Source organism: Sorex araneus, chromosome 1 (assembly GCF_027595985.1).
Source record: "Sorex araneus isolate mSorAra2 chromosome 1, mSorAra2.pri, whole genome shotgun sequence".
Lineage (NCBI taxonomy): Eukaryota > Metazoa > Chordata > Mammalia > Eulipotyphla > Soricidae > Sorex > Sorex araneus.
In genome coordinates, this window is record NC_073302.1 from 4,834,633 (window position 1) to 4,859,755 (window position 25,123).

The 25,123-nt window shown below is 54.6% G+C and overlaps 1 non-coding gene across 1 annotated transcript; it reads left to right on the forward strand.

Moving 5' to 3' along the window:
- Window positions 1-3,471: 3,471 nt before the first annotated feature.
- On the forward strand, window positions 3,472-3,610 carry LOC129401208 (U4 spliceosomal RNA). Its single transcript, XR_008628148.1, has one exon. It is a non-coding gene; the product is annotated as a U4 spliceosomal RNA (small nuclear RNA).
- Window positions 3,611-25,123: the final 21,513 nt, after the last annotated feature.

Genomic DNA, 25,123 nt, shown 5'->3' on the forward strand with positions numbered 1-25,123 from the left:
GTGACCCAAAAAGCAACAAAAAAAGAAAAAAATTAAAAAAATAAAAATGGACACTTGGGTGGAGTGGTATGATAATACAGGAGGTAACATGCTTACTTGGCATGCGTCTGGCCTGGGTTCAGCCCCACCACATATGGTTCCCTGAGGAGTGGCCCTTAGCACAGTCAGGAGTAAACCATAGCCACCACTGGTATGAGCCATAAAATGGGAAACTTTTGGGGCTGGAGTGATAGCATAGTGGGTCAGGCATTTGCGTTGCACGCGGCCGACCCGGGTTCGATTCCCAGCTGGTCTCCGAGCACTGCCAGGAGTGATTTTTTTTTAAGTGATTTTCATGGAAATTTTCCCAAAAAAGATCCTTTGAGAACTGTTTTTCCTAGTTACTTATTCAATAGACATTTTTCCCCCTCTAAGTGCAAAAGGCAGAGGGTTCCAGTTTTCTCAGCACTCAAAGGAGGGGGGGGGGGAGAGGTCAGATGGGGTACTTGCCTTCCAGGTGGCTGACCTGGCTCGATCTCCAGCACTGCCTGTGGTTCCCCCCGAGCATGGCAGCAGTGATCTCTGAGCACATGGTACTTCCTAAGCACCACTAGGTGTGGCCCAGGTCCCACCCCCGAAGGAAGATTAATAAAAGGGGGCTGGAGAGAGTCGGGGGGGGGGGGGGGGGGGGGAGGCACTTGCTTGCACGCAGTGGGTCTGGGTTTGATCCCGCCTTCTCCCTCCCGTCACCTAAGCTCCCTGGGCCCCAGCAGAAGTGAGCCCTGACGCCAGAGCCAACTGCCCCCAGTCAAACAAACAAAAGGTAATTAAGGTCCCAGCAAAGGGCCAGCTTGATAGGGGTGTGACGGGATGATGGGGACAGCTACCCAGGCTGCGTATGCGGGAAGTGCTATGCCAGCACAGCTCACCCGGCCGCCACTGCCACCGAGGAAGTGGTGAGTCTTTTCTGAAGAGCACAAGGGTGGTTGTCAAAGGCGGTTGGAAGCGGAGCTGGAGAGATCTTGATTCTCACGCAGCTGATCTGGGCTCGATCCCTGGTACCCCATATGATCCCCCAGCACTGCCCAGAGTGATCCCTGAGCTCAGAGCCAGAGTAAGCAAGCCCTGAGCACCGCTGGGTGTGGCCCCTAACAAAACAAACCAAAAACCACCTGACTGGGGCTGGAGAGATAGTGCAGTGGGTAGGGCATCTGCCCTGCACGCAGCCAACCTGGGTTCAGCCAACCTGGGTTCGATTCACAACATCCCATATGGTCCCCTCCCCTGTGTTCCCCCAGGAATAATTCTTGAGTGCAGAGCGTGGCCCAAACACAAATAAAAAGGGCTGGAGGGATAGCACAGCGGGGAGGGCATTTGGCTAGCATGTGGCTGACCCGGGTTCGATTCCCAGCAGCCCATATGGTCCACCGAGCACCACCAGGAGTGATTCCTGAGCGCATGAGCCAGGAGTAACCCCTGTGCATCTCTCTCTGGGGGTGACCTGAAAAGCAAAACACACACACACACACACACACACACACACATACACACACACACACACACACACACACACACACACACAAATTTAAAAGGTGGTTGGAGTGCCAGGGGATGGATTTCAGCAACTTAGCCCCAGGTTCAATCCCTAGACCACCAAAAAATAAATAAAAAAACAGAACAACGTGGTTGCCGCATGTTACAGAAGATGAGATCGTGGAACTGGCCAATGTCTGGGGTCCAGGGCGCAGGGGCAGGAAGGATGAAGGCCGGGGGGCTGGGGTAGGAGGCCAGCAGTGCTGGGGCATGTTGGGTGCCAGGACATTCTTGCTGTGGGCACTCTGGGAAGGGCAGACAGAGCAGCAGCCTCGCCCGGGCGCCCGCAGGCTCAAGCAGCAAAGGTGAGTGACGGCCTCTGGGGAGAGGGGAAGGTGGCCCGAGCCCCTACCCCCTCACGCCAGGCAGCTCTGAGACGGTCTGTTCCACACCTGGGTGTGTGCGGGTGTGGGGGCGTGTGGTGTGTGTTGGAGCAGTCCTGCTTACTGAGCCGGAGCCCAGTAAGGGTCTCCGAACTCCCAGGTAGGGACAACCCGGGGGTGGCCTTTACCCTGGGGGAAACTTCCGTTGACAACGGCCTCCGATAGAGAACTGAGCGGAGGCACCCAGCTAGGATGGCGGCTATGGGGTGCGGCCGCCACCATCCCCGCCCCGCAAAGGGACTGATCAATCGTGTCAAACCTTGGTCATGTGAGGCCCCTGCAGGCCCGGAAGGTCATGCAGAAGGAGCTGGACACCTTCCAAATAAGCGCCAGATCTTTTCACTTTAATGTTGGCTGCTCCCCGCGGGGGCTACTCCCAGCTCTACACGCAGCCTCAGCACGATTACCCGGGGTAGGGTCGTTCCCTAGTGTTGGGGTCCTGTCCGACGTTCTGGGGTGTTAAACATTTCCAACCTCTTCACGCTGGGAGCCCGCAGCACTTCCCCTCCAGCCGGGACCCTCAGAAATGTATCTGGGGGGCTGGAGCGATAGCACAGCGGGTAGGGCGTTTGCCTTGCACGTGGCCGACCCGGGTTCGAATCCCAGCATCCCATATGGTCCCCTGAGCACCGCCAGGGGTGATTCCTGAGTGCAGAGCCAGGAGTGACCCCTGTGCATGGCCGGGTGTGACCCAAAAAGCAAAAAAAAAAAAAAAGAAATGTATCTGGATGTTGTGGGGATGTAATCCTGGGTAGGAACAACCGTGCCACCTGGTAAGATTCGAGGAACATGAGGACGGAACATGCTCAGGGACGAGCCTGGGCCAGTGCGGACCACTGATGTCCCCCCCCAACACCCCCGCGCCAAGCAGGATTCATGTACTAGTATTTCCACTTCTGTTCCAGAAGTTACGTACCCTCCTGTCTTGGGAATCTGACTCTCCACATTCCATGGTCTTGACATTTTATCCTCCCCCTTTTTGCTGAGAATATTATCAGATAGCTTTATTCTTTGCATTTTCAAACTTGCAGAAACCAATTTTAGATATAATCATCCCTCTATCATGTTACAAAGATAGAGCCAATGTGCAAATTTTTTGAGTGTGTGTTTGGGGGGCACCTCGGCGATGCTCAGGGATTACTCGTGGCTCTGCACTCAGGAATCACGCCTGCTGGTGCTCAGGGGACCGTATGGAATGCCGGGGATCCAACGTGAGCGGACTACTTGCGGTGCAAATTCCCTACCCGCTGTACTATCACCCCAGCCCCTAAATATTGTAGCACTGTAACACTGTCCTCCTGTTATTCATCAATTTGCTCCAGCGGGCACCAGTAACGTCTCCATTGTGAGACTTGTTGTTACTGCTTTTGGCATATCGAATAAGCCACAGGGAGCTTGCTAGGCTCTGCCGTGTGGGTGGGATACTCTCGGTAGCTTGCCGGGCTCTCCGAGAGGGACAGAGGAATTGAACTCAGGTTGGCCGCATGCAAGGCAAACGCCCTATCCGCTGTGCTATTGCTTTGCGCAGTGGCAGTATCATAGCCAATGAGGTTTATCTGAGGCTCGATTATTGCTAATTGAAAACTTTCCCCCTATATATTGTATATGATATAATTCTGCAATAGTCAATACATTCTTTTAAACTTTGGGTAAAGGGCCAGAGAGATAGTATAGGGCTTTAGGCATTGACCTTGCACACAAACAACCCAGGTTTGATTCCTGGCACCATATGTGGTCCCTTGGGCACTGCCAGGTGTGGCCACAAAACAGAACAGAACAAAGCAGAACAGAACAACACGAAGGTGGAGGGGTGGGGAGGAAGGACTATACCTGGCTCAGCGGCCAGGGATGCCCGAGGCCCTGCATTTGATCCCCGACACCACCTGGTCCCCCAATCGGCGATGGCGTAGCCCGAGTCAACCCTCACAGGAACTTCCTCCGCACGCGGCCCAGCCCTGAGCAGGGTGGCACACTCAGACGCGCACCGCGGACGGACACGTGTGAGCCCTGGGCCGCATTCCTGTCAGGTGTCTGGCATTTCCGGAGCAGGAGAGATGAAGGACAAAAGCCAAGACTCACCCGACCTGCACTTGATGGGTGAGTGGCAGCCGGGCGGCCACCCCACAGACACCCTTGGTGACTCAGCGGGTGAGAGTGTGACTCAGCCCGGGGTGGACCTGGCCTTGGAGAACTGCAAACCTTGACGCAGGGTTGGGCGCAGGTGAAGTGGGAGCCCCTCCCTGAGTTGGGCCCTCCCCTAACACACACACACACACACACACACACACACACACATACACACACACCCTGAGGCCTATTGACCTTGTATGACCTTGGGCAACTGACCTCTCCCTCCCTGCCCTTCCTCGGGGACGGCTAAGCCCCGGATTTTTTTTTTTTCTTTTTGGGTCACACCCGGTGATGCTCAGGGTTATTCCTGGCTCTGCACTCAGGAATTACTCCTGGTGGTGCTCAAGGGACCATACGGTATGCTGGGAATCGAACCCGTGTTGGCCGTGTGCAAGGCAAACGCCCTACCTGCTATGCTGTCGCTCCAGCCCTAAGCCAGATTTAAGGAGCTCAGGGTGCTGGTGACCGGGACAAGAGCCCTGCTGGCTGTGCCCTGATAACACGCGCCCCCCTCTCTGTAACACGGCCCCCGCGCCCCCCTCTCTGTAACACGGCCCCCCACCCTGACCTGCTCGGGACCTCGCTGAGCAGCAGCCACTGAGTTTGTAGCAGGCAGGAAGGGGGACTAGGGAGAGACACATCTTGCGGAAGCAGCCAGGAAGGGGCGGGAGCGATACCACAATGGGGAGGGCACTTGCCTGGCACATGCCACCCCCCCCTTTGGTCCCTGGCATCCCGTAGGGTCCTTCGAGCACCCCTAGGAGTAACTGCTGAGAGCAAAGCCAGGAGTAGACCCTGTGCATTGCTGGGTGTGGCCCCGAAATAAACCCAAATAAGCAGCCTGAAACTGGATTTTTTTTCTTTGTTTTTCTTTTTTTTTTTTTTTGCTTTTTGGGTCACACCCGGCGATGCACAGGGGTTCCTCCGGGCTCTGCATTCAGGAATCACCCCTGGCGCTGCTCAGGGGACCATATGGGATGTTGGGATTCGAACCTGTGGATCTTTTTTCTTTGCTCTGGGGCCACGCCCAGTGGTCTTGGAGAGTCCGGCCCGGCTCCGTGTTGCTGGTGGTGGGGTCACTGCGTGTGGGGTTCAGGGGACCGTGCGGGGCCAGCCCTCGAGCCCAGGCCTGCCCTCGGAAGTTGAGACTTGCAGGTGTGGGGAGGGCCGGGCGTAGCCGCCAGGCAGTGCTCCCTCCCTGCACAATCCCCCCGGCTCAGCCCCGGGGCCTTTTCCGGGCCGGCTCCTGATCCAAACACACGGGCCTCGGAGCAGTAGGCGGCCCTGCACAAGCCCATCCACAGCCCCCGGCAGTGGAGTCAGTTCTTGAGCTCGTGCGTCAGCCTTTGGGGGCCCGTCTGCGCCCCTCGGCAGGCGCCAGAGGAGGAAGCCGGAGCCTGTGGGGGCGGCTGGAGACCCCGAGTCAGACACTCTTTCTCCTGCTTCTCGGTCTCCCACCCAAACCCTGCGCAGGGGCTTGGTCTCCTGGGGTGCACTGGCTCCTGGCGGGGCGCCCCCGGCCTGACTCCCCGGGGCTTGGCTCTGCTCTGTCCATACCCCAGCCCTGTCCCTTCCCACCTGCCCCCAGGCACCAAGCACCCAGGGGGCCTGGCTGCTCCGGGACCCCCACCCAGGTGGAGGCTGAGTAACGCTGTTGGCTGTCAGATGGGCTATGAGGGAGGGAAGCTGGCCCGGAACGCCTGTGATCACGGCTGCGTGTCCTCAGTGCCTACTCGCCAACGGGGGCTGCTTCCGGCGAGGGACTCCGAGCTCTGTGCTATTGTTGTTCGTTTTGGGGTTTATTTATTTATTTTTATTTTTTAAATTTTTTATTTTTTGCTTTTTGGGTCACACCTGGTGATGCACAGGGGTTCCTCCTGGCTCTGCACTCAGGAATTACTCCTGGCGGTGCTCAGGGGACCATATGGGATGCTGGGATTTGAACCCGGGTTGGCCGAGTGCAAGGCAAACGCCCTACCCGCTGTGCTATCGCTCTAGCCCAGGTTTATTTATTTATTTTTTTGGTTGGGGGTAGGTCAGATCTAGTGGTGCTCAGAGGTCACTCCCGGCACCATGCAGTGCTGGCATAGAGCCGGGGCTCCCTGTTTGCAAAGCCTGCACCCAGCCCGGCTCTCTGCACCCACCCGTCCCCTCAGCTTCATTATCCCTCCTTCACTCTCAGGCCGTGCAGTTGGGGTAAGGGACCCTAATTCTGGTTGCTTTTCTTTTTTTGGCTTTTTGGGTCATATCCAGCGATGCTCAGGGGTTCCTCCTGGCTCTGCACTCAGGAGTGACTCCTGGCGGTGCTCAGGGGACCCTATGGGATGCCAGGGATCGAACCCAGGTCGGCTGCGTGCAAGGCAAACGCCCTCCCCACTGTGCTGTCGCTCTGGCCCCGACACCCCAATTCTGGCTTCAGGGGTCAGGAAGTGTCCTGGGGTTGGTACAAGGGGAAAGCCACAGGTCCCCACCCGTCCCCACCTGCCACGTCCATCCACGGTGAGTCCCTAAGGGATCAAAAGGGCTTCCTAGTTGCATTCCAGAGGGTATTCTGGAAGCTTCTGCACCCCGACCAGCCATGCTCAGTTATCAGAGGGCAAGAGCCGGCGTCCGGGAGTCAGCGCAGCCCCCACACCGTCTGCCTGGAGTTCGCCCAGACACCACAGAGGAAGGGCTGAGACTCCAGCCCGCTCTGCTCTGCGGACGTCCCCGGGCGCATGCCTGGAAGCTACTGCGTGTCTGCCCAACCGGCTGCAGATTAGAGGTTCCCACGACCCTCCTGAGACTTTGGGTGCCAGTGGCAAACCCAAATTACTACCTGTGCTCGGACCCACTGGTTATTTTTTGAAAGGGGAGGGCCACACCTAGAAGTGTTGGGGACTGCCCCAGTGACGCCCGGGGACCATGCCGTGCTGGGACCTGAACCAGGGTTCCCACGTGCAAAGCATATGCCCCGGCCCTCTGAGCCAGCTCCCCCGACAGGTCAACTGGTCATAAACCAGCAGCTTCCCCCACCCCGTTCTCAGGTTTGAGTCACTTGCCGGGGAAGCTCCCGAGCGCAGGAAACCCATTTGCGCACTCGCTCATGGCTTTCTGGCAAGGTTCTGATTTAGGGTCAGCTGATGGAGGGATGGGGGGGCACGGGGCAAGGTGGGGAGAGGGCTCAGGGCTTCCAGGGCCTCTTTCGAAAGCCCCCCTTCCTGTGTCTCCCTGTGTTCCCCAACCCTGAAACTCTTCATAGCCCCATCTTTGGTGTGTGTGTGTGTGTGTGTGTGTGTGTGTGTGTGTGTGTGTTTGGGTCACACCCAGCGGTGCTCAGGACTTCCTTGTGGCTCTCTGCTCCTGGTGGGACCCAGGGGATCATATGTGGTGCCAGGGGTCAAATCCAGGGCCGGCTGTGTGCAAGGCCAATGTCCTACCCACTGTACTCTCTCTCCGGCCCCCACCGAGGGGATTTTAAGGAGGCCTCTTTGCGTAGGCATGATGGGTTGCAGCATGGGCTCACAGAACCCAGCCTCCAGCTCCTTCCAGGGCCTTGGAATCATGCGGTGGGTTCTCCTGGCAGCCCACCACCAGCCCCTTGGAGACTCACTCCCTTCACGTAACAGGATGCCTTCAGCATTCCCAACATTTAGGAGATTCCCAGGATTTGGGGAGGGGGAGGGCGGGGGGCCTGTGAACAGGAGGATGAACCCGAGAGAGATGAGGAATAGGATGTGAACACGGAAGGACCGAGCCCATTTTCCTTGATTCACCCCCTTCTTCACTCTTCGTTGCCATGGTGATGGGAATTTTGGGGTGATGTGAGACTGGCAGCTTGAACTGCTCCCAGCTTGACCTCTCGGGCTCACCCACTTGGGGTGCTGGTGCTTGTACACAGCTGGATGCAGTACGTGTGGGACCCACATTTTGTCGGGGTGCCAGGGCCCCAGGACAGCAGAGCCACTGGCCCCTTGCTTATGCCACAGAGTCATCACCCCAGACCTGCAGACATCGACTCTTCTTTTTCATTCATCCATTTACATGATTTTGTTTTGAATTTGGGGCCACCCCTCCCCGGTGGTGCTCAGGGATCACTCCTGGGTGGACACAGGTGACCCTATGTGGTGTCGGGGGAGCCAACCTGGGTTGGACAAGCGCCGTCCTGTTGCACCATGGCTCTGGCTCAGTGTGTGTCATTTTGAGCAGGTACTTGTCACCCTAAGGGGCTGGGATTCAGGCTCCCTCAAAATTCCTGCAGGGGATTTGCCTAGACCAGCTGTTTGGCCAGTGAAACGCCGCCTGAGCTGTGTTCCTACCTGCCTGAGTCCCAGCTCAGAACAACAGAAACAGCTCGGGGGCAGGCTGTGGGCTGGGAACCTTGGGCTGTGCTAGCACGTGACTGCTGAACGCGCCCCCTCTGCAGACCCTTTCCTTCCGCCTCTCCCTGCTTTGAACCACATGGCCCCGCCCCTCTGGCCAGAGCTGATTGGTTGAGGAAAGAATCTGTGGCTCAAATTGGACCAATCGTTTCCTCTCCTCTATGTTTGGACTTGGCTTCCCGGGCCAGCGTAGTGAGTCGCGGCTGTTTGAGTATTGTGCTTCCCAAGTCCCAGACTCCCCAGTTTTTTGTTAAAAAACAGGAAAAGAGGGTGGTGGCGGTTGGCGGCTGGAGTGTCACGGAGAGATAGGACAGGCACGTGCCCGACCCATGCCCTGTCTCCACGCCCCTCATTGTTTTGATTTGCATTTCCCTGGTAAGTGATGTGGAACATTTTTCCATACACCTCTTGGCCATTTGCACGTCTTTTTTTGCCACACCCAGCAGTGCTCCGGGCTTATTCCTGGCTCTGCACTCAGGGGTCACTACTGGCGAGTCTGGGGGCCTATGGGACCAGGGATGGAACCCCGGGCAGCTCAGTACAAGGCAAGCCACCCAAGGATGGGATCTTGAGGCCTGCTGCAGTTTGGGAGGAACCGGGGGGTACTGTGTTAGCTGAAATAAGTCCAGGAGAGGACAGATGCCAGCTGGCCTCATTCATCTGCATGTACTGAGAGATAAAGCAAGGGCATAGAGAATATAGATGGGGGTAAAGCCTTGACCTTGGGCTATGGAACAGATTACTAAGCAGAGGGGAGAAGTGGAGGGGAAGGGAGGAAGAGGTGCAGTAGAAGTAGCATGAGACACTGGCGGATGGTTTAGGCACTTTGGTGGAGGTGAGGTGAGGTCACTATACATCAGAACCATAAATATAGAAGCTGGAGCGATGGTATCACAGGTAAGGCTGTTGCCTTGCATGCATCTGGCCCAGGCGTGATTCCTGTGGTCCTCTGAACATCAGCAAGTGTGATCTCTGAGCAGAGTCAGGAGTGAGTCCTGAGCACTGCTGGATGTGACGCCCCCCCAATACACTCCCTTAAACCTCCCCCCTCAATGCACACAGGCCAGAGACATAGTACAAGGGGTAAGGCGCTTGCCTTGCACAAGGATAACCCAGGTTTGATCCCCGGGATCCCATATAGTTCCATGAGCACTGCCGGAAGCAATTCCTGCGTGCAGAGCCAAGAGTGACCCCTAAGCATCTCTGGGTATAGCTCCCAAACAAAAACCAAACCACCACAACAAAAATCACCCCCTTGGGGCTAGAGCAATAGCACAGCGGGGAGGGCGTTTGCCTTGCAGGCGGCTGACCTGGGTTCAATTCCCAGCAGCATCCCATATGGTCCCCTGAGCACCGCCAGGAGTAATTCCTGAGTGCATGAGCCAGGAGTAACCCCTGTGCATCCCTAGGTGTGACCCAAAAAGCAAACAAACAAACAAACAAACCACACCCCCTCCTTAACCATTAAGGCTGCTATAAATATGTAACTTATACTGTAACTATCACATAAGAAATGAGAAAAAGAAAGGAAACTGCTGAATAGCCTTTCTCTTTCTTTGTCTGGGGGAGGCCAGCCGTGCTAGGGGCCATCGCAGGGGGGCTTCGGAATCACCTGGTGCTGATGAAACGTGAGACCTCGGCATCAGAAGCCTACGCCCCGCCTCCTTTACCTGTCTAACCCCAAGTCCTCTGTCAGCAATATTTTATACATCTTTTTTTTTTTTTTTGCTTTTTGGGTCACACCCGGCGATGCACAGGGGTCACTCCTGGCTCTGCACTCAGGAATTACTCCTGGCGGTGCTCAGGGGACCATATGGGATGCTGGGAATCGAACCCGGGTCGGCCTCATGCAAGGCAAACGCCCTACCCACTGTGCTATCGCTCCAGCCCTGTCAGCAATATTTTGCACACATTTTCACCTTTCCATTTCCATAACAAATCCTGTGAAATAGTAATAAGATGCAAACAGAGGGGAGAGATGCAGCCCTATGTCACTGGCAAGAACGAAAACGGGAACTGGACAGAGTACAGCGGTTCAGACGCTTGCCTTCCAGATGGCTGACCTCGGTTCGATCCCATTGCTGCATAGTGCTCCCTGGAGCACCACTAAGGATCATTTCTGAGCATGGAACCAGAAATAGCCCCTGAGTCCTGTCCTGAGTGTCCCCCAATCCTCTCTCCTTCAAAGAGCATGAGCAAGAGGGTCCTCGCCCTCCATTACTGGTATCGGGGTTGCTCCTAGTACTGTTAGGAATGAAAACTGATGCAAGATCTGAAAGAACTCTGCATAGGGGCTGGAGCAATAGCACAGCGGGTAGGGCATTTGCCTTGCACGCGGCCAACCCGGGTTCGATGCCCAGCATCCCATATGGTCCCCTGAGCACCACCAGAGGTAATTCCTGAGTGCAGAGCCAGGAGTAACCCCTGTGCATCGCCGGGTGTGATCCAAAAAAAGAAAAAAAATAAAAGAACTCTGCACTAATGGTCCAGCCAGTGTCTCTCAGGAGCGATACTACACTGTGTAGGGCATTTGCCCGGCATTCAGTTGACCTGGATTGATTGCCCAGCACGCATGTGGCCCCCTGAACAAGGCCAGGAGTAAGTAATCTCAAAGGCCAGAAAAAGCCTTGAGCAACCCTGGGCGTGGCCCCAAAATGAACAAGACAAAATAAAAACAAAAACTTTCAGCGTGAATTCTTCTGACTCAGCAAGTGTAGTTCTAGAATTTTTTTGAAAAACAAAACAGGGGCCGGAGCAATAGTACAGTGGGCAGGGCATTTGCCTTGCATGCGGCCTGACCCGGGTTCGATTCCCAGCATCCCATATGGTCCCCCAAGCACCGCCAGGAGTGATTCCTGAGTGCATGAGCCAGGAGTAACCCCTGTGCATTGTGCATCGCTGGGTGTGACCCAAAAGCAAAAAACAAAGAACAAACAAACAAACAAACAAAAAAGAAAAACGAAACCGATCGGGGCCAGAGACAGTACAGCAGGGTAGTTTGCCTTGTACACAGTTGACCTGCGCTTAAGTTCCAGCATCCCATATGGTCCCTGAGCACTACCAGGAGTAATTCCTGAGCATTGCTGGGTATGGCCCAAAAAAAACCAGGGAGAGAGAGAGAGAGAGAGAGAGAGAGACAGAGAGAGAGAGAGAGGGAGAGAGAAGAGGGAGAGAGAGAGAGAGAGAGAGACAGAGAGAGAGAGAGAGAGGGAGAGAGAGGGAGAGAGAGGGAGAGAGAGGGAGAGAGAGAGAGGGAGGGAGAGAGAGAGAGGGAAAGGGAGAGAGAGGGAGGGAGAGGGAGAGAGAGGGAGAGAGAGGAAGAGAAAGGGAGAGAGAGGGAGAAAGGGAAAGGGAGGGAGGAATCAAAATCAGACAGCAGGGACTGGAGTGATAGTCCAGCAGGTAGGGCATTTGCCTTGCAAACCTTGCAAACCATTGACCTGACTTCAATTCCCAGCAGCCCATATGGTCCCCCGAGCACTGCCAGGAGTCATTCCTGAGTGCAGAGCCAGGAGTAACCCCTGAGCATTGCTGGGTGTGACCCAAACAAAACAAAACACAAAAACCAAACAGCAGACCTAAGTTATCTGTGCCCTCATCTGGTCTCGGGGTGCGCTGAGGGGCGGAGCTATGGGCTGACCTAATTGGCTGACCCCAGGTTCCGGCACTGGGCTCTGAGGTGCTCAGAGCCTCTGACCGCCCGGTAGAGGAGGCTTTCATGGGACTGGCATGCCCAGGGGGGTGGGCTTCGGCTAGTGCAGGTCTCACGGATCACAGCGGGGTGCCACGACCCCTGAATCTGGCATGGGGAAGACTCTGCATATCAGACTGGATCCAGCCACCCTAGTGCAAGCAGGAAGCAGGGCCGACAGCTCCCTGGGAAGAGGGAAGAGAGACCTTTGCTCTCGAAGCACCAACGATTTCTTGGGGCACTCCGAGGTGGGGCAAGAACAGATGCCTGGGAGCCTGAGTTCTAGGTTATACCAGGCCTGCCGGGCCACTTCACTCGGCCCCTTCCTCTCCCAGGCCACTGTTTCCCGGGAGAAGGTCCCCGCTAGAAGGTCCCAGCCGGAGTCTCTGCCAGCCCCCTGGCGAGGGTACAGGCACGGTGCAGAGCCAGCTTTTCTGAGCCCACTCTCCGGGATTTGGCAAGTGACACAGCCGCTTCGTGCTTCGGTTTCTTAACCCGCTTGAGGCCCTGCCATGGCTTCCGGTTATGCTCTGGGGGAAGGGTCTTGGGATCTGCACCTCCCAGTTTCCAATGCCGTCCCCCTTGTTCATTATACCCCAGCTTTGGAGCCCCCGAGCTCCCACCCCACACGCACTTACAGCCCTAATATCTACTTTCATTCTTTAATTTCTTTTTCTTTCTTTCTTTTTTTTTTTTTTTTTGAGTGGGGGGCCTTGGGTCACACTCAGTGGTGCTCAGGGGTTACTCCTTACTCTGCACTCGGAAATCATTCCCGGCAGTGCTCAGGGGACCATATGGGATGCTGGGGGTGGAATCTAGCTTGGCCATGTGGAAGGCAAGTGCCTTACCTGGTTTTGCTTTGGTTTGTTTTTTTTGTTTTTTTTTGGCTTTTTGGGTCACACTTTGCACTCAGGAATTACCCCTGGCGGTGCTCAGGGGACCATATGGGATGCTGGGACTCAAACTCGGGTCAGCTTCGTGCAAGGCAAACGCCCTCCCCACTGTGCCATTGCTCCAGCCCCCGCGCCTTACCTGTTGTATTATTTCTCTGGCCCCCAAAACATCTTTACTTAATTATTTTGATCAGCATTTTCTTTTTTTTTTGTGGGGGAGGGGGAAATACCCAGCAGTATTTAGAGGCGACTCCTAGTTCCTTGTTCATGCTTGGGAGTGATGCCTGGCAGTGCTCAGAGTACCATGTGGTGTCCGGGATTGAGCTGGGATCTGTCACATGCAAGACACGTTTTCTCTCTGTACTCTCTCCAGCCCATTATTTATTTTGTGAATTCTGCATAGGATTTTATTCATTTATTTTGGCTTTGGGATCATACCTGGCAGGGTTCGGGCTCACTCTTGGCTCTGTGCCTGGGGGTCATTCCTGGTAGGGTTTGGGGGATCATATGGGATGTGGGGATTGAACCCTGGTTACTGCATACAAAACAAGCACCCCATCCATTATCTCTCCAGCCTCTGCATATGATTTTTAAATGTCTACATGCCTTTAAAAGAGCACCTTTGATGAGTACAAGATAAAATTTCTAAGATATGGAAGAGTTGTGTCATTTTTTATTTAGTGTGTTTTTCTTTTAGAGGTCAAAAAAATGATAAATGGAGTTTTCAGCTGAAGATGTTTTAATTTAAATTTTAATTATTTTGTCTTGTTTTTTAGGCCTACCTCCTGCAATGCTCAGGGGTAACTCCTGGCTCTGAAATCAGAATCACTCCTGTGGTGCTCAGGGGACCATATGGGATACCCGGGGTTGAATCCGGGGTCAGCAGCAAGTGCCCTTCCCCCTGTATGATGGCTCTGGCCCCTCAACTGCAGATGTTTTAGATTGGGTTTCAAACTGATCACCCCAGGGACTGGAGCCATAACACAGGGGGTAGGGCATTTGCCTTGCACTCAGCTGACCCGGGTTCGATTCCCAGCATCCCATATGCCCCCCCCCCGAACACCACCAGGAATAATTCCTGAGTGCATGAACCAGGAGTAACCCCTGAGCATCACCGGGTATGACCCCCAAAAAAAGGGAAAAAAAAACAAACAAACTGATCACCCCCAGATTTGATCCCCATCACCATAGATGGTCCCCTGAGCCCTGCCAGAAGTAATTCCAGAGCTCAGAGCCTGGACTAAACCCTGAGCACGCTAGGTGCAGCCCCCAAACAAAACAAACTAAACTAAAAACAAGGAAAGGGGGAAAAGGGGATCAGCTGAAGCAGAAGTACTGCGGGGAGGCATTTGCCTTGCACGCATCCCTGCCATCCCATATGGTTCCCTGAGAACTGCCAGGAGTGATCCCTGAGCACAGAGCCAGGAGTAACCCCCTGAGCATTGCCAGGTGTGTCCCCTCCCCATAAGACAAAAGGAAAGGAAAGGAGCAAGCGAGGATACGAGGGCACTTGCCTTGAGCAGAGCTAAGCCTGGCTCAGTCCCTGGCCCAGCGTATCCTCCCGTGTTCTGTGTTAAAGGCAGTGTGGCTGTCTGAGGTCCACGCAAGGCCCAGCGCTGGTGAGTGCTGGCCACTAGGGGCGCTCTGTCCACGGGCGCCTTACCCTTAGGGAGCGTCAAGACGGCCTTGAAGCCTGTCGTTCTCCCTAGGCCCTGAAGGGGGCGCTTGACACCCACAGTTGGCTGCGGTCCCCCGGCGCCGGCCAGGGGAATTTCGGGGCTGGAGGGAGGGTGGGGAGCGTTTAGGCTGTCGAGGCTGGAGAGGAGTGTCCCCTCCTGGCTGGGAGCAGGCTTTTCCACCACCCCAGCGGGAGGACAAGGCCAGCTCGACAAGCCCGTCTGGCCCAGAGGCAGCCGTAGGCGGGGAAGGAACTGAAGAACCGAAGTCAGGGCCAGCTGGGCTCTGGTCCCTTCCCCTGACCTCACTCTCCAGCACCACGGCAGGAGGGCCTGGTCCAGGCCACACCAGAGGACCCGAGTCCTGGCCACACCGGAGCTTGGCCAGCTGCTCTGAGCTGGCCCGAGCCATCGGCTGTCTCCCCTGCAGGACGGTGTAGCCCCCCTGAGGTCGTGACATTCCCTGACTCCCTGGGTGGGGAACCTGAGGCCCCCCAAAGCCTTTCCCAGTGCTTCAGAGGGTGAGTTGTGGCTAGCAGGAGTGAAAACGACGTTGGCGCCCGATGCCAGTCAACCTACGGTGGGAGAGACCCAAAGCCTTGGGGGAGAGAATTACCCCCAGAGGAAAATGAGCTCAGAGAGAAATCCCTCAGTACGAACGAGGGTGGGCTAACCCCACAAGTCAAAATTTTCTTTCTAGTAGTTATGGTCAAGGGACTATTTTGTTTGTCTGTTTTGGGGGCCACACGTGGTGATGCTCAATGTTTACGCCAGTCTCTGCACTCAGAGGTCACTCCTGGCAGCCTCAGAGAACCACCTGGGGTGCCAGGGACTGGGTCGGCCATGTGTAAGGCCAATGCTCTGCCTGCTACACTACTGTCCCGGCCCTGGTACTATTTATTAAAGCCATAGCCAGCCAGGATCCTAGAGAGACAGTATAACTGGAGGGTGTTTGCTTTGCGTGCTGCTGATCTGGGTTTAATCTCTGGCACTGCCTAGGGTGCCCTGAGCACTGCCAGGAGTGATCCCTGAGTACTTCTGGGCATGGCCCCCAAACCAAATCTTAAAGCAAATACACACACACACACACACACACACACACACACACACACAGGACCAGAAAGATAGCATAGGCCTTAAAATACCTGCCTTGCATGCAGCTGACCCAGGTTGGATCCCTATCACCAGATATGGTCCTCTGATCCCTTCCAGGAGTGATCCCTGAGCTCAGAGCCAAGACAGCCCTGAGCATACTGGGTGCAGCCCCCCCAAAAAAAAATGAAAGAAAGAAAAGGAGAAGCAAGGGCAAGAAAGATAAAACTGAGGGTAAGGCACTTGCCTTCCTTATGGACGAGCCTGGTTCAATCTCTGGCAGAGCATATGATCACCTCTGAGAGCACTGTCAGGAGTGGTCCCTGAGCATAGAGTCAGAACTAAGCCCTGGGTACCACTGGCTGTGGCCAGAAAGTGAAAGAAAGAAAGAAAGAAAGAAAGAAAGAAAGAAAGAAAGAAAGAAAGAAAGAAAGAAAGAAAGAAAGAAAGAAGAAAGAGAGAGAGAGAGAGAGAGAAAGAAAGAAAGAAAGAAAGAAAGAGGGGCCGGAGCGATAGCACAGAGGGTAGGGCGTTTGCCTTGCACGTGGCAGACCCGGGTTCGATCCCTGGCATCCCATATGGTCCCCCAAACACTGCCAGGGGTAATTCCTGAGTGCAGAGCTAGGAGTAACCCCTGAGCATTGCTGGGTGTGACCCAAAAAGCAAAAAAAAAAAAGAAAGAAAGAAAGAAGGAAGGAAAGAAAGGAGGAAGGGAAGGAAGGAAGGGAGGGAGGGAGGGTGGCAGAGCAATAGTGGGAGGGCTCTTGCCTTGCACAAAGTTCATCCAGGTTTAATCCGCGGCAGCCCACAGGGTTCACCAAGCCCACCAGGAGTAATCCCTGAGCACAGAGGCAGGAGTGCTATCCCTGAGCACGCTGGGCGTGACCTGAAACACGCCCCTCTTGCCCCCTCACCAAATAAATAAAGAGAAGAGCAGACAGGTGTGAGACTGTGAGGAGTGTTGCATACCTCTCTGGGCAAAGGGCTTGCCCCAGAATACACCAGCAACGCCCAGAGCTCAAGAACAAGACATTTTTACAAAGGAACCAAATATTTGGACAGTGCCTCAGACGAAAGACACAGGTGACCAATACGCTCACGAAAGATGCTCCACCCGGTCCGTCCGGGGGAAGTACAAAGGAAGCCACACGGAATCCCACGCGAGCCCACTGGAATGGGGAGAGGCCGGGACGGGGTGGGGGGAGCCCAGCAGGTGAGGGTGTGGCAGGCCGGAACTTGCCCTATACACCCTACACCCACCGATCCACACATGTGGGCGAGAGAAGCTCGGAAATGTTCAGAGCAGGACGGGGAGGGTGGCACATGTCGCAAAGCACATGCCTAGTACGTGTGATGCCAGCGCGGCACGACCCCGAGGGCTGCCAGGTACTGTCTCTATTTAGAGAAGAAAGTAAGGGGCTGGAGAGACAGTCTAGGGAAGGGCATTTGCTGTGCACGCGGCTGACCTGGGTTCCATCTCTGGCATCCCATACGGTCCCCTGAGCACCGCCAGGAGTGATTCCTGCGTGCAGAGCCAGGAGTAACCCCTGAGCACTGCTGGATATGGCCCCAAAAGAACAACAAATAGAAGAGGCATAAGTAGAGCCAGGAGTGAGCAAGCCCTGACCCTGCTTGGTGTGCAAAAAAACAGACAACAACAACAAAAACCACCTAAAATAATTTTTTTTAAATTAATGATTCATTCGCTTTGCTTTTTGGATATACCTGGCTATACTCAGAGGTTGCTTCTGGCTCTGTGCTCAGGAATTATTCCTGGTGGTGCTCGGGGGACCATATGGGATACTGGGAATGAACCCAGGTCAGCAGTGCGCAAGGCAAACGCCCTCCCCACTATTCTATCGCTCTGGCCCTCAAATAAAGTTAAGGAGCTGGAGCAATAGTAAAACAAACAGGTAAGGCCTTTGCCTTGCACGCGGCTGATCCAGGTTCGATCCCCGGCATCTCCTAGGTCCCTCGAGGACTGTCAGGAGTAATTCCTGGGAGCAGCCAGGAGAAACCCCTGAGCATCACAGGGTGTAACCCGAAAAGCCAAAAATAAATAAATAAAGGAAAATGCTCCTCGCAGCTTCAATCATCGTCGGTGAGAGCAGCCACAATCTCCGAGGACAGAGGCTGAGCAGACTGAGAGAGGGCGCGGCCTGGGAATGCAAAAGGATTTACTAGGATGGGGAAGGGCTCTGTGCTAGAGAGCTTGTCTTGCATGCCTGAAGCCCTGGGTTAAATATCCAGGACCCAGCAAAGAAAAAGGAAGAAAAGGGGCTGGAGCGATAGCACAGCAGGTAGGGCGTTTGCCTTGCACACGGCCGAACTGAGTTCGATTTCCAGCATCCCATATGGTCCCCTGAGCACTGCCAGGGGCTATTCCTGAGTGCAGAGCCAGGAGTAACCTTTGTGCACCGCCAGGTGTGATCCAAAAAGCAAAAAAAGAAAAAGGAGGAAAAAAGCAGCCAAAGCAATAATACAATCCCTAGCATCCCATAGGGTCCCCTGAGCACCACCAGGAGTAATTCCTGAGTGCAGAGCCAGGAGTAACCCCTGAGTATGGACGGGTGTGGCACAAAAAATGCAAGAAAGAAAGAGAGAGAGAAAGAGAGAAAGGGAGGGAGGGAGGGAGGGAGGGAGGGAGGAAGGAAGGAAGGAAGGAAGGAAGGAAGGAAGGAAGGAAGGAAGGAAGGAAGGAAGGAAGGAAGGAAGGAAGGAAGGAAGGGAAAGAGAGAGAGAGAAAGAGAGAAAGGGAGGGAGGGAGGGAGGAAGGAAGGAAGGAAGGAAGGAAGGAAGGAAGGAAGGAAGGAAGGAAGGAAGGAAGGAAGGAAGGAAGGAAGGAAGGAAGAAAGGAAGAAAGAGAGAGAAAGGGCTGGGGCGATAGCACAGCGGATAGGGCGTTTGCCTTGCACATGAACGACCCGGGTCCGATTCCCAGCATCCCATATGATCCCCTGAACACCTCCAGGAGTTAATTCCTGAGTGCAGAGCCAGGAGTAACCCCTGTGCATCGCCAGGTGTGACCCAAAAAGCAAAACAAAAGAGAGAGAGAGAAAGAAAGAAAGAAAGTGGGGAAGGAACGCATTCTCCACCCAAGCAGCAACAGAGGAATTTCCAGTCACAAAGCAAAAAGAAGAGGTGAAAAGCAGCTCAGACTTGTGTTTCCTGTTCGGTAAAACCCCAGGGAACACAAACTTGATCTATGTGATGAAAAGGAGATGGGGGTTGCCCCGTAGGTGGGGGAGGGATGGGATTACAGGGGACATGAGAGGAGCTGGGGGGCAAAGCTAGTCACACTCTGGGTGGCAGATGCTGTACCTTTGCCAAAATGGGTCAAATTACACATTTTTTGTGGAGGTTGGGCCAAAACAGATCAAATTGCACATTTTTTGTTGGTGGGGGTTGGGCCTTGCAATGCTCAGGGCTTACTCCTGGTTCTCAAGGATGGATCACTTCTGGCGGTGCTCAGGGGACCATATGGAATGCCGGGGATCGAACCCAGGTTGGTTGCATTCAAGGCAGTTGCCCTACTTGCTGTGCTACAGCTCTGGCCCCGAAACTGCACGTTTTGTTCTTTCTTTCTTTCTGGTTTGGGGGCCACACCCCATAGTATTCAAGGGACCTCATCACTGTATCACTGTCATCCCGTTGCTCATCGATTTGCTTGAGCGGGCACCAGTAACGTCTCCATTGTGAGACTTGCTGTTACTGTTTTTGGCATATTGAATACACCACGGGGAACTTGCCAGGCTCTGCCGTGCTGGCGGGATACTCTTGGTAGCTTGCCAGGCTCTCTGAAAGGGGCGGAGGAATCCAACCCGGGTCGGCCGCGTGCAAGGCAAACACCCTACCCGCTGTGCTATCACTCCAGCCCCATAGTCCAGGGAATCAACCCTGGGTCCCACAAGCTTTTGAGCTGTCACAACAGACCTACTTTTTTTCCCCCACTGGGCCAACCAAGTGCACTGGGCAGGGGGCAGGGGACCCTCTTGGTCCAGGGTGAAGTACTTGGATCAAATTGATGGTTTAATACTTGGGTCCCATAATGCTCAGGAGCCCACAGGGGCTGAACTCGGGGCATGAGAGTTCAAGAGAGGCCCTTTTGTCATTGAACCACCCCATTTACTGCTGCTCAGTTATAGCTCAATAAGTTATAACAACAGTATTAATTACCGAGGTTATATTCCCAACACCTGACAAGAATGATCCCTGAGCACAGAGCCAGGAGTAAGCCCTAAGCACATCCTGGTGGCGCCAAAGGGCAAAAAGAAAAAATAATTACCGGAGAAAGTATCAATTAGGGTTAGAAAGAGAGAGTATTAATAGGGTCAGAGAGAGAGTACAATAGGTGGGGTGTTTGGCTTATGTGCATCTGACTCAGATCCGATCCCTGGCCTCCCAAATGGCCCTCCAAACTTCATCAGGAGTGATCACTTCGTGCAGAGCCAGGCGTAAGCCCTGAGCACTGCCAAATGAGGCTCCCTTCCCCCACAAAAGGAATTAACTAGGGCAGGTGGTTCAGGGGGAAAAGAAAACCTTTCAGAAAAAAACATAAACACTATTCTCAGCTATGAACATTATTGACAAAAGAAAACTCATCAAAAGATTGGTTTTGAGGGGCTGGAACGATAGCACAGCGGGGAGGGCGTTTACCTTGCATGCGGCCAACCCGGGTTCGATTCCCAGCATCCCATAGGGTCCCCTGAGCACCACCAGGGGTAATTCCTGAGTGCAGAGCCAGGAGTGACCCTGAGCATCGCCGGGTGTGACCCCAAAAGCAAAAAAAAAAATAGATTTTGAAACTGAAATATGAAACAGAGTGAGCTGTGTAGGAAGTATGCAAATCTAAAGTGCGATGGGTGATTTTTACTGTGGGGGTTAAAGCAAAGCCCAGTGTGACCCCAAAACCAAACCAAGCCAAATGAAAACGAAACCCAAACAAACTGCAGTATGGGCGCTGGATGACAGAGAAGAGGACGGGGACCTTGGGTGCAGAGCTGGCTCTCCTGTGGTTTCTGTCTGTTCTGTTTGGGGGCTACATCCGCGGGTCCTCAGGGCTTACTCCTAGGTATGCTTTCGGAGGTCACCCCTGGCAGGGGTTGGGAGAGGCACTAGGAATTGAACCCGGATCAGCCGTGTGCAAGGCCAGTGCCTTCCCCTCTATACCATGACTCCGGCCCCAGAGCTAACCTTCCTTTTCTTTCTTTTTTTTTTTTGCTTTTTGGGTCACACCTGGCGATGCTCAGGGGTTACTCCTGGCTCTGCACTCAGGAATTACCCCTGGCGGTGCTCAGAGGACCCTATGGGATGCTGGGATTTGAACCCGGGTTGGCCGCATGCAAGGCAAACGCCCTCCCCGCTGTGCTATCGCTCCAGCCCCTAACCTTCCTTTTCTGGAACAGGTGAATAACGGCTAAAACAGGGTCTTGCCCCTGCGCTCTTGCTCGGAGCGCTGCCTACGTGCCAGAGAGTCACGGCCCCGAGCAGAGAGGGGGCTGCAGGGCCGGCTGGCAGGAAGTGCTGTGTCCTTCAGTGGAACCTGGTTTTGGTCTCCAGACACAAACCCTTGTTCCATCGTTGTATTTGTCTGCAGTTCAGCAGCCTTACAATCCAAGGCAGCCCTCACCGCCCCGGCACATCCGTTCACTCACTCGCTGGGCTGGTTTTTGTTTTGTTTTGTTTTGTTTTGCTTTATGGGTCACACCCGGCGATGCTCAGGGGTTACTCCTGGCTCTGCACTCAGGAATTACTCCTGGCGGTGCTCGGGGGACCCTATGGGATGCTGGGAATCGAACCCGGGTCGGCCGCGTGCAAGGCAAACGCCCTCCCCGCTGTGCTATCTCTCCAGCCCCTGGGTTGTCTTTTTATTTTTGCTTTTGGACCAGACCCAGTGATGCTCGGGGATTACTCCTGGCTCTGCACTCAGGAATATTCCTGGCAGTGCTCGGGGACTATCTGAGATGCTGAGATAGAACCCCGGTCCACTGTGTGCAAGGCAAAAGCCCTCCCCTCTGTACTACTGCTCTGGCTCGCTGTCCTGGCTGGCTTGTCGGGACAGTGGCACAGGAGACGGCTCTCCAGTCTGTCCTGGGTGCCAGGGATCTGATAAAACAAAGCGGCTAGAGAGGCAATACAGAGGTTAAGGTACCTGCCTTGCACACGGCCCGTCCTCATTCAATCTCCAGGACTGCTCATCGTCCCCTGAGCCCTACCAGGAGTGACCCGTGAGCACTGAGCCAGGAGTAAGCCCTGAGCATCTTCAAGTGTGGCTTCAACACAAACTACACCAGGATGAGACTTGGATTCCACCCTCACTCCCAAGGATGATATTCTATTTTTTTTCTTTTTGGGTCACACCCAGCAATGCACAGGGATTACTCCTGGCTCTGCACTCAGGAATCACCCCTGGCAGTGCTCAGAGGACCATATGGGATGCTGGGAATCGAACCTGTATTGACCGTGTGCAAGGCAAACGTCCTACCCGCTATGCTATTGCCCCAGCCCCCGATATTCTATTTTTAATATTGTGTTTGGTAGTGCCAGAGACTCACACATGAACAGCAAATTCTCTACAACTCAGCTAAACTCAGTCCAAGACAACAGTGGGTTTTTTATTTGTTTGTTTGTTTTTTGTTTTTTTTTGGTCACACCCAGCAGTGCTCAGGGGTTACTCCTGGCTTTGCACTCAGGAATTGTTCCTGGAAGTGCTTGGGGGACCATATGGGATGCCGGGGATCGAACCCGGGTCAGCTGCGTGCAAGGCAAACACCTACCCGCTGTGCTATCGCTCTGGCCCCAACAGTGGGTTTTTTTGTTTGTTTGTTTATTTTGGTTTGGTTTTGGTTTTGGACACACCCAGCGATGCTCAGGGGTTACTCCTAGCGTTAGACTCAGGAATTATTCCTGGCAGTGCTCAGGGGACCCTATAGGATGCTGGGGATGGAACCTGGGTTGGGTGTACAAGGCAAGCGCCCTCCCCTCTGTACTATCATTCCAGCCCAGGACAACTGTGTTTTATGTTTTGCATTGCCTTAGGTTTTGTTTGGGTTAGGGGGCCACACCTGCTCGACCTTGGGGCCTACTTTCAGCTCAGTGCTGGGAGTTGTTCCTGGCGGTGCTCAAGGGACAATCAGCACACCAGATCAAACTTGGGGCCCTAGCATGCAAAGCAAATGGTCCAGCCAGTTGAGACATCTCCGACTTCAAGACAGCACCATTGAAAAAAAAAAAAAAAGAACAAAAAGTGAGCTCAACAGAACAGTGCTCTTGATGCTGGCCTCAAACCCCAGGGCCCGAAGCTGGAGCAATAGTACAGCAGGTAGGCTGCTTGCCTTGTATGCAGCCAACCCAGGTTTGATCCTCAGTACCCCTAGGTGGCCCCCAGAAACCCCCAAGGAGTGACCCCGAGCACAGGGCCAGGAGTAAGGCATGAGCACTGCTGGGTGTGACCCCCAAACAAACCAGTAGCACCCAGGACCTCGCACCCCCGAGGCCGTGCAGTGCCCTGCCGCTGAGCTGCCTCCCCTCCCGGTGCCTCCCCCCAGATCAGGGATCGCGGCTCAGGGGTGAGAACACTGGGGCTCAGAGAGGCCAAGACGCCTCCGTGAAGTCAACTGACCCGCGAGTCCCAGCACTGAGTCAGCCCGGGAGCCGCCCGTTTCGCGGGTTGCCTCTGCCGTGGGGAGTTTGGAAAAGCTCCATCCAGGGGCCTTTGATCGTCGGGCCAGAGAAAGGCCGGGTTGGCTCAGAGTTCACAGCCAGCGGCCGATCCCCCACACTGCACAGGCTCCCCGGGGCACAGCCAGCCGTGATCCCTGAGCGCGGAGCCAGGAGGAGGCCGTGAGCACTGCGGGGTGTGGCCCACATGCCAGAATAAAGGAAAAAGGGAAAATCAAGTTCCCAGCAGTGTGAAGGCCTGGGCTTCCAGCCGGGCCTTCCTCTCCGCTCAGTGCCTGGAGCCGCTTCCCTCCTCTGGGGCCAGCAGCTCCCCAGGCAGGGGCCTCCCAGGCCCTGCAGAACCCCCGGCTGTGGGCTCCGGGAGCCCAGGGCCGTCCCTGGGAGGGCGGTCCACTCACGGTGCCCAACGACAGAGCCTGGCTCAGTGCTGGGTCGGGCCGGCCTAGGACCCACCACCCACGTGCCTCTGGGAGAGGGAAGTTATGCGGGACCCCGGTTCTGCCTGGAGCTGACCTCGCCCAGCAAACTCCCTATTTTCCTTTTTCCCTTTGGGTTTGAGGCCACAGCCGGCCATGCTCAGGGGCTCCTCCTGGGTCTGTGCTCAGGGATCATTCCTGGCAGTACTTGGGGAACCATATGGGATGGCAGCGACTAAACCCGGGTTGGGCATTGCGAGGCAAATGCCCTGCCCACAGTGCTCTCCCCAGCCCCTCTTTCTATGTTTTGGTGCAGTTATTTATTTATTTATTTATTTATTTATTTATTGGGCTGGAGCGATAGCACAGCGGTTGGGTGTTTGCCTTTCATGCGGCCGACCCTGTTCAATTCCTCCGCCCTCTCGGAGAGCCCGGCAAGCTACCGAGAGTATTGCGCCCGCACGGCAGAGCCTGGCAAGCTACCCGTGGCATATTCGATATGCCAAAAACAGTAACAATAAGTCTCACAATGAGAGACGTTGCTGGTGCCCGCTCGAGCACATTGATGAGCAACGGGATGACAGTGACAGTGACAGTTATTTATTTATTATTATTTTACAAAGCTGCTCATGATCGGGTTTCAGTCACAGTGTTCTAACACCCGTCCCTCCACCAGTGTACATTTACATTCCCACCACCGGTATCCCTACTTCCCCTCCCGCCACCCCCCACCCCCAGCCTGTCTCTAAGGCAGGAACTTTCGCAGGAACTCCATCCCCCTCTTTCTTTCCCTCTCTTTCCTCTTGGGCAGTAGGGTTTGCGATACAGACCCAGAACGGTTATCACATTTGTTTCTTTACTTGCAGCATGCGGTTCTTATCCAGAGCGATCATTTCCAACCATCTTTGTCACGATCCCCTGTATTATTATTATTATTATTATTGTTATTATTATTATTATTTGCTTTTTGGGTCACACCTGGTGATGCACAGGGGTCACTCCTGGCTCTGCACTCAGGAATTACTCCTTGTGGTGTTCAGGGGACCATATGGGATGCTGGGAATCGAACCCGGGTCGGCCACGTGCAAGGCAAACGCCCTCCCCGCTGTGCTATTGCTCCAGCCCCTCCCCTGTATTATTTTTTTATTATCTCTGGTGTGAGATAAACTTATGGTGCATTTAGTTTTGAGGGGCGACCGGGCCCACGGCTGATGGGCGGCCCCGGGTCA